General features: G+C 38.8%; 1 long non-coding RNA gene across 1 annotated transcript; it reads left to right on the top strand.

Annotated features, from left to right (window-relative positions):
* The first annotated feature begins 2002 nt into the window (after positions 1-2002).
* LOC147927419 (uncharacterized) lies at positions 2003-4689 on the top strand. The gene is made up of 4 exons (XR_015582907.1): positions 2003-2945; positions 3331-3830; positions 3918-4145; positions 4233-4689. It is a non-coding gene; the product is annotated as an uncharacterized LOC147927419 (long non-coding RNA).
* Positions 4690-16668: the final 11979 nt, after the last annotated feature.

The following is a 16668-nucleotide window of genomic DNA, read 5'->3' on the forward strand; positions in this document are numbered from 1 at the left end:
CGTGCAGAGTGGTTGAGCGGGTGGAACCAGTGGCATATCGGCTGGAGTTGCCTGAGGTTATGCGTGCGTTCCACAAGGTATTTCATGTGTCGATGCTGAGGAAGTGTCTTCACGAGGGTGACCGGCTGTTGCCTAAGATTCCTGAGGATCTTCAGCCCAACATGACGTTGGAGGCGAGACCGTTGAGGGTACTCGGGAGGAGAGTCAAGGAACTTCGGAAGAAGAAGATTCCTTTGATGAGAGTCCTGTAGGACTGTGATGGAGTAGAGGAGCAGACTTGGGAGCCTGAGGCGAGGATGAAGGCAAGGTTTAAGAAGTGGTTTGAGAAGCAGGGCGCGACTTGAGCTTGTCTAGCCGGGTCTGAGTTGTAGTCCGTGGCTGGAGCGGGTACTGAGTATTCCAGCCCATCTCTCTTGATACTTGGTCGCTTAAGGGTGGTTGGTTGGGCGACTCAGTACTAAGATGAGGTGGTGCTCGGAATGCGGGTTGATATATTGGATTGTTGTTTCTTATTGTTTCTGTTGTATTTTCGTTGAGGTTGTAACGATTATGACATTTTGAGATTAATAAGATGAGTATTTTCCTTTATGTTTGACTGTTGTCGTCATGGGAAAAAGAGAAATAGCTCGGGTTTCTATTTTTGGAAGTTTCCATAAATAGAAAGTTTCCACATAAGGAAAGTTTCCAGAATTAGAAAGTTTCTAAAAGGGGAATTTTTGTGGGAAGTGTTGAGGTAGATCTAGCCGGGAGATACTCGATGGCATCAGGTTTGTTTTGGTCAAGGCCGTGTGGGCCCAACTCATGTGATACCGATAGCTCGATGGACTTTGTGGCCAGAGAGTGGGAGTGGTATGAGGCTTCGGATGACGATCCGAGAGCGTGCTTGAGGGTGACGACCCAAGAGCGGGATATTTGAGACTCCCTGGATACAGTAGCTGTGAGCCGCGGCTTGGCAGTGAGCTGGTATGTCTCGAGGGTTGCGACCCGAGAGCGGGGGGAGTGTGTGTGAGTGACTTCCTGGATGCCGTAGTTTAAGGCGGTTGGCCTGATAGCGAGCCGGCATGATTCGTTGGTTGCGACCACGGACGGGGGAAGCACTGAGTTGTGAGCAAATAGTGTCTTTGATGCGAGTATATTGGCTAGAGGGAGACCTCATGGTTCAGTCGGAGGTGTGCGGGCTGTTGCGACAGTGCACGGGAAACCTTGGCTGACGGTATTTAGTCCGGTCGGGGACGTGCGGGCCGTGTTGACGGTGGCACGGAGGTCCTTGACAGTTGGACGGTTTTGCGGGATTCGAGGATGAATCCTTGTTGGTGGAGGAGAATTGTAACATCCGCGAACCAATTTTTAAGGTTTTGGTGTGGGTGTCGATCGACACTCTTGGTATATCGATCGACACCATGTTTTCTGGTTTGGTCTGGTTCGTTTTAATTGCTGTTTGGTTCAGTTTGGTTCAGGGAAAATCCCTAAATCGTGTTATAAGTGGAGAAGCGACAAACTAAGGGTTTTAGGATGTCTTGTCGCCGTTTTCAGAGATAGAGAGAGAGGAGAGAGCCTATTGTGGTGTGAAGGAGATTAAAGGAGAAAGATCAGAATCGTTAGGGTTTGGGAGGAAACAGTTTCGGCATATCAAATCGTTCTCAAAGGTAATGAAATTTGGTAGGTTTATTCCCAAGTCTTTCATCGTCATTCGCCTTTTTACAGAAGTAGATTTGGATTTAAACTCGATGAGTTATTGGCAGTGTCGTGAGACATGTTTTCTCAGACGCGAGTTGGGACGATCGGATATTGTAACTGAGATCGTGGTCTCGTGTGGTGCTTGATCGTGCTGAAATTTTGTGGGAAGCTTCGTGACGTCTAGGGGTCGCTTGTCACCGGAGCGATTTGATAGTTAACGGTTGGTTTTTATTTTAGGGTTTCGTCTTTGAGACTGTTCTTTTCTGATGTTTCTGTCCAGTTTTGCTCTAAGTCGTTTTTGGTTGTGTGGCTTGTTGTAGGGCGTTTCTGGGCTGTTTCAGACGTTAGGAGGGTCTCAACTGGTTGTATTGGTTGTTATAATCAGTTGATAAGGTGAGTGCTTGACCATGGTTGATCTAAGCATGAGATCTCTCTTGTTTGGGTGTTTTCTTTGCTGTTTGTGTTGTTTTGTTGCTTGGGTTCGTTGCTTTTGTGATTCCCAGTGATTTCCGAGGTAATTGGGTGAGTTTGAGACGGATTCGAGATGATTTGGAAGGGGAGTTCGACGTTCGTGTTCGCGCAGATCGTGTCTACAGAAGAGGCATCGGTCGACACTGTTTAGCATCGTTCGACACCATTGTTTGTAGTATCGATCGACACCGTGAGGCATCGGTCGACACTGGTCTCAGCCGACACTTGTTTTCCTGGTTTGATGTATTGTTGTGTGTTGTTTGTTTTGCTTAAACATGAGGGTCTCATATGCTTGTGTGTATAACCTACTAGATGGGAGGACGGCCTCACTAAGTATTTATGATAATACTTACGCATCTCAATTGTTGTTTGTGGTGTGCAGGTAAAGGCAAAAGTGTGATCGTGGAATCATGGCGATGAGGAGGAGGATGATCTAGGGTCTCGTTTGTGTGTTATTGGATTTGTTGGTTATGTTGTTGGAACCTTGGTTAGTGTTATGGTAGGTTGCCGGATAGAATGGTTAGGAATGTTATTGTATTGATGATTTGTTGGTTTTGTATTATTGGTATGTTTCCGCTGTGCTTAATGTTATTGCTGGTTTAATGTTGAGTTGTGGTTTGGGTTGGTTAATTAAGTAGTATGGGATGCTTAATTATATATTGTTTTTAATTATTAAAAAAAAAAAGGGGTCGGGTTGTTTCAGATGTGCTGCGTTCTCTAAATGCATTGTTTCTGGTTCTAGACTGGGATAAGTTCACCACTGTCCTCTCTCCCACACCCATACCGAACACCCAATGGTATGATTTTTCCTCTTCACATGTTTTGTAATGGTGTTATGTGATTGTTAGAAGAGAGATTGGTGGGTTTTGTATTGTAATTGTGTTTTGTGATTGTTAGAAGAGAAATTGGTGAGTCAATGTATTGTTATGATTGTGGTGTTGGCTTATACGAATAGCAATGGTGTTTTATGATTTTGGTGTTGGCTTATACGAAAAGCAATGGTGTTTTATGATTGTGATGTTGGCTTATACGAATAGCAATGGTGTTTTTTTTCTTATGCGTATGCCTATTATAATCTAATAGAAACTGATGCCTCTTGAATTGATCTCATTTCTTTTGGTTTGTCTATTATTTGCTTTTAAGTAACCTACTTACTAGTTTTATTGGTTCATGTGTATGGAGGTTTACTCGTGACAAAGGATCAAAACTTGTTCGGAAGATTACTAAAATTCTTCTAAACAAATTCGAAGGTCCCTTCTACAGCTGGACATGTGTGCCGCGGGACAAACAAGAGAGATACTTCCTTGAGTTCGCGGTAAGGATTTATGTCACATAGCCTTCATACATAGCTTTACATGTCTTCTTTTCACTCACAATAGCTCCTTTTTTTTAAGAAAACCCACACATGGGTTCCTTTGATAACCGAGACTATTCAAACTTATTTTGAGGAAATCTTTCAAAAGCGGATCAAAGACATGGTTAGCACTGTGAGGACTAGTCGAGTTCAACCAAACTGGATTGGAAACACTCTCTGGGTTACGATGGAGGATTAGTGGGACACTGAAGAAGCACAACAAAAGAGTAAAACCTACTCTGATGCCCGTATGTCTGACCGTAACGGCCTAGGTCCTCACGTCCACCTCTCAGGGCCAAAGTTGTATCGACATCTTCAAGACGAAATGGTTAAGTAGCTATTATTTTTGCCACTTTCAATTCTTACATAGCTGTTATTTTTTTAGTTAATCTTTGTTTCTTTGCTAACATTTCAGGTTGAGGAATTGGGAAGAGAAGTCTGACTTGGTGAGGTTTTTATCAAGGCACATACAAAGCCTGATGGTACATATGTTGATCGGAAGGCAGAGAAGATTGCAAAAACATATGAGAAGACTGTTCAAGAAAGGTTGTCTCAGCTCGAGGCAGAGTCTTTTGCTGTGTCAGATGGAGAATCACGGCCACAGGACCTCACAACAGAAGAATATATAGAAATTTTCCTTGAGGTTACTATTTTTTAAAACCTATACACATTTATTGTCTTGAAGTTTAATTTTTCATCCTCTAATCTTAACTTTTCTCTTATCTTCAAGTCCAATGAGAAGGATTCAAGAGGAACACCTTATGGAGTTGGAAGCCTCAAGGACTGCATTGTCAATGGAAAGCATAAGCAAGCATGTGGCTCTTCTACCTTTGTGGCTCTCCAAGAACAGTTGAAGGAAGCTCAACGCATGATAGAAAATAGGCTGCTCAACTGCAGCGGCGTGATGTAGAAATTGCTGCTCATGAATCTGAGAAATCCAAAGTTATTGCTGCCCAGAAGGACAAGATTGACCAATTCTCCATCTTCCATGAGTTTCTGAAGGAATGTGATCCGCGGTTTCAGAATTTTGTCGCAAGCCATTCAGCTAAAGAGACAACCACATAACCTCTTCCCCAAAATGATCCAACTCCAACTCCATCAACATCTGCTTAATAGGTTTCTGTCATAACCTCTTTTTGCAAAAAATTAACACTATAATTTAGTTTTATGTAGCTGTGATTTTTTGCTATGCTCGATAATCGATATATATATATAATATATATATATCTGATATTTATATTATATATATATATATATACATATTATATAATACTTTGCAAGAAATTAAATTTAGAAGAACTTTATTATAGACTAAAAATACCATACATAAGATTCAAGTACAAGTCTGAAAACAACACTTATTGATCTAACCATTCAAGTACCAAGTCTCAACCAAACGTTTAAGCATGAAAAAAAAAGAAAGTTATAGTGCTTCTTACTCCAGCAGCTCAGACGATGATCACTTTGTCCGCTGGCCATGCAATGGTGGTACCTATTGCATCTTCCATACACTCAATCTGAGAAGAAGGCCTCCAAACAGCGGCATCATTGACCTTTACTACGTCTACCCATACACGAACTCCATCAGGGCCCAAAGGAACAAAGTGAACTGTTACGTCAGGATTGTTTGAAGACCATCTTCCTTCAGCAACCACCCTTCTATTTCCAGTTACATCCATCAACAAGCACTTTTTATTTTCGTTGACAACACCGTCTGTAGGACTGTTATGCTGAAATGTTTTCCCGAAAAGAAGTACTTAGTCACTGCTTTAAAACTATCAAAATTAACCATCACTTATCTCTGTACAGAAATGATAGATGTTACCTGAATTTGTTGAGTAGGAGACTGTGAAAAGGATTGCGAATCCTTCTGAGGTTTCTTCAAAGGAGCTGGGGGTGTTCCTGCAGAATCTGGTTGAAAAGGAGACACTGAATGTGTTGGTGTTTCACTGTTTAGTCCGCATAACATTACTCTGTGTGCAGGCCATGCTATAAAAGACTTCAAACAGTCCTCAAGGATTGTTAGTTTAGAATTGGGCCTCCATAGAAATGTTTCAGGTTCATGCACAACATCTAGGAATAATTTTAACAGCTTTTGGTCCAATAGGAACTCCATTAACCAATGTGTCCTTATCGCTGCTTTGCCACCGACCTTCTGCCACAACTTCTTCATCATTTGTTCCCCAATGTAGTAGTCTGCAGTAGTTGATAGATTCTGGGCTTGGACTCTAATAAACATACGCAGAAAAGAAAATGATTATGGCTATCTGAAATGTAAAATTAATGGTAAACATATGAAAGAAACTCAAACCGTACCTTAGGATCAATGTGTTCTGGTATCGCGTCGTCTATAACAACAGTAAAATTATGAGGCCATGCAATCATTGATCCAACTGCTTCCCCAACAGTATTCATCTTAATAGCAGGTCTCCAAAGCCATGCATCTGGAACAACAGCAGTTTGCAGCAACACCTTATAACACTTAGGCCCTAAACGAGTATCTATGACGTAGTCTTCAGGATCAGATGACATGATCAGTCCCTCCGCAACTTTAGCATCACTACCAGACCAATCATGCAACATACATTTGGGTTTTGCATTGGTTGTGACACTCTACAAAGCGATATGCATAGCAGTCAAAATTTAAATCCAGCAAACAGAATATATTTGGTATGAGCAAATTTCAAGTACTTACTCTTTGAGCAGACTTCATGTTCAGTTGCTTTCTGTGAAATAAAGTAAAACCAAAACCAGAAATAGAATTCCCTGTTAATATATTACCAATACCAGATGACTATTAAAATAGATACATAAATTAGTAAGCCTGTCTATCATACCTCGTAATTCATTTTAGCAATTTGTTATTGCAAAACCTTCACTTGATTCTCTAAGTTGACTTGGTTTTGTTGCATATCAGCCAAGTGTTTGTTCTTGACTTTGAAACAAGCCAATTTAGTCATGCTCATCCCTCTACCCATTGCCCGCAGTCGTCCTGGTTGATTATGACCTAAAACCTGTGATAGGATATCTTCTTTTGGGTTTGTTGATGTTGACGAACTTCCAGAAGCAGCAAGCTCATTTGCCTTTTTCTGAATATATGACAGACTCTATTAGAGAAAAAAAACAAAGAGAAACCATTACGCACAGAGATGTTTATATACTTACAATCGTTTCAGCAGCCCTTGTATTGACAGGTGTGCCATCTTTTTTGGTGCATGACCTGACCCAAACTTTTGCTCTTGTGATTGTAGATGGATCTTCGCTTTCTTTTTTCTAAGCAACAGGATAGAACAGACATTCAACGTACCATTACCTATCAAAAGTTAAATCTGACGTAATAAAGTATTTTACTTACCATATCTTCTGCCAATCTAGCCATTCCTTTCCGACTAGTGGTGTGAGGAATCTGCCTGCATCTTCTCTCCTTGTACTGATCACTGACAGCCTAGAAAGAAAAAATGTTAGTAAATTCCCTGTAAGCTTAGTCATCGGCTGTGCCATACTCGCAAAACCCCGAACAAACCTCCTGTAGTAACCTGCTAACCCCAGGAAACTCCGAATCTCAGTGGCACTCTGCGGCCTCGGCCACTCCCTGATGGACTGAATTTTCTCTGGATCCACTGAAACTCCCTCAGCTGAAACAATATGACCCAAGAACCCCATCTCACGCTGCCAGAAACTGCACTTACTCAGCTTAGCAAACAACTTCTGCTCCCGCAGCTTCTCCAACACTGCTCTCAAATGTACTGCATGCTCCTCAGGACTCTTAGAATATACCAGGATGTCGTCGATGAAAATGATGACTGACACGTCCAGAAACTCCTGGAACACGCTGTTCATCAATCTCATAAACGCAGCTGGCGCATTTGTCAACCCAAACGGCATCACCACAAACTCGTAGTGCCCATATCTCGTCCTGAAGGCCGTCTTCCTCACATCTGCCTCATGTATAGGAATCTGATGATATCCTGATGCCAAGTCGATCTTGGAGAACCAAGTAGCACCCCTCAACTGATCCAACAACTCATCAATCCTCGGGAGAGGGTACTTGTTCTTCATAGTAACTCGGTTCAAACCCCCATAGTCAATACACAACCGAAAACTCCCATCCTTCTTCTTAACAAACATCACCGGAGCTCCCCACGGTGAACAACTAGGACGGATAAAACCCTTGCCCAACAAATCCTCCAGCTGCTTCTTCAGCTCTGCCATCTCTGCTGGAGCCATCCTGTAAGGAGCCTTGGATAACGGCATTATCCCCGGTTCCAACTCAATAGTAAAAGGATCCAACCGAGATGGTGGTAATCCCTGCAATGACTGGAACACATCCTCAAAGTCCTCCACAACCGGAATACCGCTAACCGTAGACTTCCCCACTGACTCTGGCATAGATATAGTAACCAGATAGGCCTCACGGCCCTTCTCGATCATCTTCCCTGCTTGAACGGCTGAGATCACGAGACTCCCCGAAGTCGGTCTAATGCCCTGAAAAACCAACTTCCCTCCTGGACGCTCAAACTCCACTCTACCCCGATAGCAATCCAAATGCACCTTATACCGATGCAACCGATCCATACCAAGAATAACATCATACAACTCCACTGGACTGATAAGCAAATCCGCTGGCCATGACTCTCCTGCGATCTGAATATCAACTCCTCCAGCTCGTCCAATAACCCTCAGGAACTTGCCTCTCGCAACTCTGACAACTCCTGAACGCTCTCTAGAATCCCTTCTGATCCCCACACTCTCGGCACACTCCGGAGTAATGAAGCTATGAGAAGCTCCAGAATCAAACATAACATGGGACTTAAACCCGCCCACCAACAAGGTCCCTACACAAACCTCATGTGTTGAGAACCTAACACTTGACCACAAACAAAAACAAATATAATATGAACTATTGGATTGACTAAGTTCGAATCTCAGAAGTTATACCTGTGATCGCTCCTGCACTAGTGCCACCGGGCTCCTGAGTCGAGTACACCTGTGACGTCGGCTCGATCCAACCCACCGGCTGCACACCATGCTGCACACCCTGCTGCACCCCTGGCTGAGCTCCAGCCTGCAACACTGCTACTGCCCTCTGCTGCAACTTGGGACAACGAGGCTTGATGTGCCCCGTCTCTCTGCAGTAGTAAGACACTCGAGTATCTATCCGCGGCTCTGTCACCGCCCGCTGCTCTGTCACTGCCCGCTGCTCACCCCTCTGTGGACAGCTAGTCACCTTGTGGTCCCTGCTACCACACCCAAAGCATTTCGCACCCCCGTGCCTCGATCTCTGCATAACATCAAACTTCCTCTTCTGCCCCTGCGCAGGCTTGCCGCCCTTGCTAGGAACAGAAAGCGGCTGAGACTGCTGTGGCTGCACCGAAGAACTGACCACAACCACCTATGACCTCAAGTCATCCTCTATCCCAGCTGCAACCTCAACAACTCTGCTCTCGTAGCATAGCTCCTCACTCTGCACCGAGTCCTCAAATCATCCCGCAGAGCCAACAAAAACCTCCGCACCTGAGCCGACTCTGGCTCCCACGCCCTGCCTGCATACCCCACAAGCCGACTGAACTCTGCATCCAGCTCCCGCACTGTAAGGTCCCCCTGAGTCAAACCCAAGAACCGTGCCTCCATACGATCAAGAGCCTCCTGAGGAAAATACTTGGAGTTAAACTCCCCCACAAAATCTCCCCAAGACATACCCCGCTGCACCCTCCGTGCTGTCACCGACCTCCACCACACACGAGCATCTCCTGACAAGTAAAACACTGCCAGATCCACCCTGTACCGGTCGGGACACCTAAGCGAAAGGAAAATATCCTCCATCCGCTCTCTCCACTCATCCGCTACACCTCGGATCGGTACTTCCTGAGAAATACCCTGCTCCCACATGCCGCAGCTGCTCCATCATCCGCACATACTGAGCATCCACTACCTCGGCCCCCGGCTGCACACCTGCCTGCAAACCCGCCACAGGCTGCACCGCTGGAACCTGCCCACCACCCACTGGCGGCACTACCGGATCCTGCCCACCAACCACTAGCGGCACTACTGGATCCTGCCCACCGACCACTGGCGGCACAACTGCTGGAAGTCGCTGCAAAACCTGAGCTAGCAAGTCCATCAAGACATCCTCCCTGCCTTGAGCACCTCCCGCTGCAACCCCCACACCTGGGGCAACACCGTGACCGACACCGGGCCCATCCGCCCTACCGTCACCCAAACCAGCCTGGTCTCCATACACACTAGGATGAACCTGTGACTCCGCCACCTCCTCACTGGCCATGCTCTGGGTCACACTCACAATTGCCTCAGGAACCTGACCTCGTCCCCGACCACGACCACGACCACGCCCACGACCACGACCACGACCGCGACCAACAGCATCTTCACCTCTAACCATCTGTATCATCCAAGAACAGAAGACTAAGCAAACAATAATTCTAATACACAAAAACACAACTTACTGTGGAATCACAAACAGGCTCGAAGAGGATGTTCTAGGACTTCATGCCACACACAATTGACCGACTCACACAATCAATCACAGCATGGAATCCTAAACATCAACAGCAAAAACACAGTGAAGCCTAGACATAGAACCGTAAGGGCTCTGATACCAAAATGAAACAACCCTTCCCGTTTTTTTTTATACCTTAATTTACTAGTGGTCCCATACCCACTAACATCCTAACAACAATCAATAACCGCGGATAACCAAATAAAACAATTCCATTAATCTAATAAAATTCCAACATAAATAATCCAAACAAGGAAATGACCAAAAGCTAACATCCTACAATGTTCCAATGACTTAATCTAGCAACCTAACAACAGCTAGACCACAATCAATCAAGCCTCTAGAACATCCCTTCATCATCGCCTTGATTCCACGATCACACTTTGCCTTTACCTGCACATCACAAACAACAATTGAGATGCGTAAGTATTATCATAAATACTTAGTGAGGCCGTCCTCCCATCTACTGGGTTATACACACAAGCATATGAAACTCCCAAGTCAACAAACAACAATAACACAATCAATACATCAAACCAGGAAAATAAAACTCGGCAGGTACTAGTGTTGACCGATGCTCAATCGGTGTCGACCGATGCTACAGAAACTGGTGCTGACCGATGCTGGAATGGTGCCGATCGATGCTACTCAAGACGGTGCCGATCGATGCTCCACAAAAGTGGTATCGATCGATGCCTCTTCTGCAGACACGATCTGCGCGAAACTCAGCGACGAACTCCGATTCCAATCAACACAAAATCGACTCCAAACACGTCTAACCATCTCGGAATTCACTAGAAATCACAAATACAATGTACCCAAGCAAGCAAACATCACAAATAACAAGGAATCACACAAAACAAAGGAGATCTCATGCTTAGATCAACCATGGTCAAGCACTCACCTCAAGAACAGAAAGATTGAATTGAGAAACGTGGAAAACAACTCCCCCAGAAGCTCCCCCTTCGTTTCCAGCAACAACTAACACTTCAACTGCCTCAGATCTCTCCAAAATCTCCAAGAACAAGCCCAGAAAATCTCAAGAACGTTTTTCTCTCTTTTCTCTCTTTCTTTTCCACTCAACGGCGACCAAAGAGATTTTCTGAAACCCTTCATTCGTCTCAGACACTTAAAACATGAATTAGGGATTTCCTTGAACCAAACCGAACCAATCAGCAATTAAATCAAACCCGACCAAACCGGAAAAATATGGTGTCGATCGATGCCACCAAGGGTGTCGATCGACACCCACACCAAATTTACAAAAATTGGTTCGCGGATGTTACACTCCCATAGTGAGTCTGATGCCGACTCTGAAGAATCCAAGAAGCTTCCTCTTGTGATTGCTCTGGCTGCTTCTTCTCTTTCTATTGTGACTGATGTTTTCTCAAAGAAGAGACAAAGACAAATTAGTGAAATTTCAAAAAGTTTACGTTTTTTTTTCAGTTATCACATTTTACTTCATGTGTGCAAAATCATCCCTACAACGTTTTATATTCTGTTTTCTGGGGAAAAACTAAACATTCATTCAAATCATAAGAGTTTAAGTGATAATTAAAAAGATGTGTAAGGTGGCTACAAGGAGCCGAACAATCTGGATTTTGTTGTCATGATATTTAGATATACAAAAGTTTGCTGTATAGAAAATAATCAACCCTGAAACATCAACGTCAAGACGGATTTAAAGTCAACAAAAGAAGCACTTGCCTTTACGTCTACAAAATTAAGGAGGTACAATTAACTAGTAACTAACCCGCGGAAAATCACGAGTTGAACTTTTCTTTTGATAAAATTTTGTAATAAATTATTTTGTTATTATGTTATATATAATGGTTTGTAATTAAAAATTCGGTTTGTTTATATTAATTTTTTGTATTTTATAAATGTTTATTGAAAACCTGTCAATAAAACATTTGTATAATAAATAAAATTGTTTAAACCTTTGTCAATTAACATTTGCATAAACATTCGCAATTTTTGGTATAGTTATGAAGTAAGTAAAAATATATAACTAACATGTAAAATGAACAATTAAATATAGCTAGTGAATGTTCTGAAAAACCTCTTTGAAAACAACATTCATTGTTTTTCTTTCTGTGACTTCGTTTTATGTATGTAATAAGCACCTTCAAGCATTGAATATATTTAAATCTCAACTTCTTTTTATTTTCCTAAAGAACGGTGGCTAAAAGAAAAATATAACTTTTTAAAACAGATAAAATACTATATCTATATATTTTATTATTTTAAAAATTTAAGCAAACTGTTATATATTTTATTTGATTAAAATGTTGATTAAAAAATTAACCTGTGCTGGAAAAGTTTTTTGATAAAATTTGTGGTTATATAGATTTTATTAGATTAGATTTTTAAAATCTTAGCTGTTAATTTTTTTCTTTTTAGGAGGACGAATTAGTTTTGATTCTACTAGATTTTTTTTTTTTACTTTTCTACAATTTATTTTATTTTATGTGTCCCCAATTATTGTTTTTAATTAATTATATTTATTTAATTAATTAATTAATCTTAATTAAGTTTTTCTAATGGTAATTGAATATATTTTTTTACACATTTTAAGGTTAGTTTCATATTTGTACTTCTCAATTAATATAGTAGGATTTACTAATTAACATGTTTGTTATGTTGTATTTTTAACCTCCACTTCCCACCAATAACTCAAGGACCCAAAATATACACCTAATTGCCTTTACCACTGATTTAAACACCTTGACGAAGAACAGCAAGAACACAACCCCACAACAACCCACTCACCCCGACAGCAACTGATCTACTCCTCAATTGCTTGCAACCACCAACCACTCGCCTTTTTGTTCCTCTTAAGCCTCTGGATCAAGCACCAAACTCCAACTTTATTTCCCTTTCTATTTTTTCTCTGGAAGCCACAAACCATACTGGGGAAGAAGAGAGAGAGTAGGTCAAGCTTTTTTTTCTAACAACATAACAATAATTAAAACAAAACTCTTATATTAGTTGCCCAAACAGGAAGAAATTAGGATTTCTTCCAAAACTAGGGTTTCTTTCAAAACTAGGGTTTCTTCCAAAATTAGGGTTCTTCCAAAACTGCTAAATCGGATTTAATTCACAAACTGAACTGCAAAATCTAACTATAGTTGACCAATACTCTATTAGTGTCGCTCGATACCCACACCAAAAATTCATTTTTTTTGGTTTGTGGACATTACAATTACGACATTACAACTAAGATATATATATAATGCACATATTATTTATTCATATAAAAATTATACTATATATGATCCATTGTGATGGAGTATATATAATTAAAATTTAACTGTCTTATGATGCATGTACTATAAAGTTAAATTATTGTATTGCAATATAGTGCATGAAATTGAAATCCGGTTATAGAATAACTCTCAAATAAAATCTATAATCAACATTCGTGATATTACTTAAAATTTAGTTAGTTTTAATAAGATTTTGCATACATTTTTTATGCATGCGTATCTACACGGACCAAATCAAGTTATATATATAATTAATTTGAAACGAGAATATATGTCACTAGAATTATAGAATAAATGTACAATACAACAAAAATGATTGTTAATGTTACTTATTATATTAAACTAGATAAGGACCCGCCCGATGTGCGGATTTAAAGTTTTGTAAATAAAATTAAATTTAATAAAAATATATTAAAACTTATTGTACATTATTTATAAATTTGTTTTGCTATAATACACTGATTTATATCCATATACAAATATTTTATGTGTGTTACCATTAAAAGTTTTATTTTTCTACACCTAGGTATATTATATGTTACAAATATATTATTTATCACCACCTAGAAAATGTCTATATGAAAAAATTAAGCCAATTATTATATGTTTCTTACATTCACTTTTGCATAATTTCTTTAATCACTAAAATTGTTGGCTCAAAAAACATTTTAAAATAAAAAAATAAGTTATATCACAATACACTTATGGATAGAACCTCGGTCTGCCCTCCTCCTTTATGCAGAGAACCTTGCGTCCAACCTCCTTCACCATGGAGAGAACTTCGCTCTGCCTTCTTCTCTTGAGGAGATAACCTTGCGTCCAACTTCCTCCATCATAGAGAGAACCTCAGCTCTGCCCTCCTCCTGTGTGGAGAGAACATATTCACGTCTTTTAGCTATCTCAAAGTGACTTGCTCCAGCAACCAATGAAACTAAATACTTTTTCCAACATCACAAAATATTTTGATAGTATAACTAATGTTAAATTTCTCAATGTATTCATGAAAGTTTCTTTGACACATCTTGATGTAGCCTCTGTCTCCAAACTCCTATGGATTTATCAACAATAATTTATGTGATTCCAATTTATCTATGTTTGTTGTAGGCTTATGTTTGATTAGCCTATTTTATCCAATCATTAGGTTGATGACTTTCTCCTCTTTATCTCCTTTTGAGATTGAACGAATGGTAACAATAATTTTTGCACAAAAAAAGTTCTATAACCAACCAATCAAGGTTGAAAAATTAGAAGAAAAATAATTTGACATAATTAATGAAATAATAGAAAATTAAGGACGGTAATATATGAATCTCAAATAATTCAAAGATAAAAATATAAATTAAATTAAACAATCTAAAACTACTACAATAAATTTAAAAAAAAAGTATTAGAAAAAAAAGATGCATATATTAATCTTCCATTTTTTTTTTTGAGTCAACATATTAATCTTACCTATTCCAAACTGAAAAGGTATAAAGTAGGAGTATATTTTGGTTTAAAAAATAAGGAAAATTTGTCTTCCCATTAAAAAAGTTTGACCAATAGAACAAAGTTGAAAACAATATTTTTGAATAAATTACTTTGTTAGATGAATAATATGAGACAATCTATGTTTATATAAAAGTGATTGTTTACATTTTTGAAAATTAATAATTTTCTGTATATTTTCTTTACTTATTTTTCTATTTTATGAGAAATTTTATTTGAGTGAGCTCATTGTTTTTTTTTAATTTCTTGCTTCCCACTTTCGTGTAAGAAGTACTATCTTTCGACGATAAAAACGCTTTCTGTTTAGTTGATCTAATGTTACATAATCTCTGTTGTTATCTTGCATTTGTGTATTCATCTTTTTTTATGCTACATGTCCTGTAAACTAATAGAAATAATAATAACACCGTGAGAATTTGTAATCCCAAAATCTTAGTTATTATGCATAAGAAACTTTGTTAGCACTTCAAAGTCAAAGATTACATAGTATGCATTATGAAATTGAGAAACGAAACAAAATTCAACGAAACGAGGACGAAAATACGAGGTAATATCTAGGAATATTTTTATATAGTTGCTTCGATTAGACAAGAACAAAAATTACCTTCGAGACTTGTTCACATCGTTAAAATTGACACATGTCAGAATCTGATGAGTTACTAACTTGGATATTTAATTGTTAAAACTGACACGTGTCACGACCTGGTGAGTTTTTAACTTTGATCTCTGACCGTTAAAACTAACATGTGTCACGATCTGGTGAATTACTAACTTTAAGAACCAAGCTTTATATAAGAAGATTACATCATTTATCTATACTTTTATTTGGTTTATTCCGGTTCTTTATTTTAAAGATTTTGAAAAAGTTAAATATTATAAAATATTTAAAACTTTTAAAAAGTTAAATATTATAAATATTTATATTTTATAAAAAGTATAAATATTATAATTATTTATATTTTTTAGAAAGTTAAACTTTATAAAATATTAAAAATATTAATAATATTTAAACGTTTCTGAAGTTTCAAATATTATAAATATTTCAACTTTTAAAAAAAGTTAGAAGACCTTTAAAATATTAATAATATATTTAAACTTTTACGAAACTTCAAATATGAGAAACACTCAATCATTTTAAAAATTCCAAGTATTATAAATATTTGAACTTTATAATAAGCTTCAATCTTATAAAATGTAAATGGTTACAACCTTAATAAATAACATATCAATTCAATCTAATATATATAATACAAAAAAATATGAAAAATTAAGATTATATAGTGCGAGTTAAAATATCTCGGGACGGAGTTATATAGGAAGACGGGTTTTGTCAATATATATACAAATTTAAAATATTATTAATTTGGTGTTAAACGGGTAAAACATCATTTCATTATTTTGCTATCCGAGAATACATATATCTAATTAAATTGATTAATAAGTATTATATAAAAAATAAATTATATTGCAGTATTATATGGTTTAAACTTTAAACCATAAAATTAACAATTATTATATATTTATAACATATTTAACCAACAGATACAATTTATAATTTAAATATTTTAGTTATAAACAATTTGTCCCGCGGTCCTAATCTAGTTGATTGATAAAAAAGTAACCAATTTTGCATCACTTATATACTTGATTATGAAACAAATGATGCAAGTACTGTATATTGCATTGATTAATGCTAAATAATTGGATTGAAAACCAATTTTACCGATTTGACGAACATGATCTCAAACCTAGACGACTGCCATGCTTTTGTATCAGAAATGAAGGAACTATGAGAACTATAAGAGTTAAATAAGTGATAGTCTCATCTTGGATTTTGTCTCCACGCACATCAACCGACAGAAAGGCAGATTTGCTAGCAATGAATGCTAGAA

The sequence above is a fragment of the Camelina sativa genome, chromosome 15, assembly GCF_030686135.1.
Source record: "Camelina sativa cultivar CO46 ecotype springtype chromosome 15, ASM3068613v1".
Classification (NCBI taxonomy): Eukaryota; Viridiplantae; Streptophyta; class Magnoliopsida; order Brassicales; family Brassicaceae; genus Camelina; species Camelina sativa.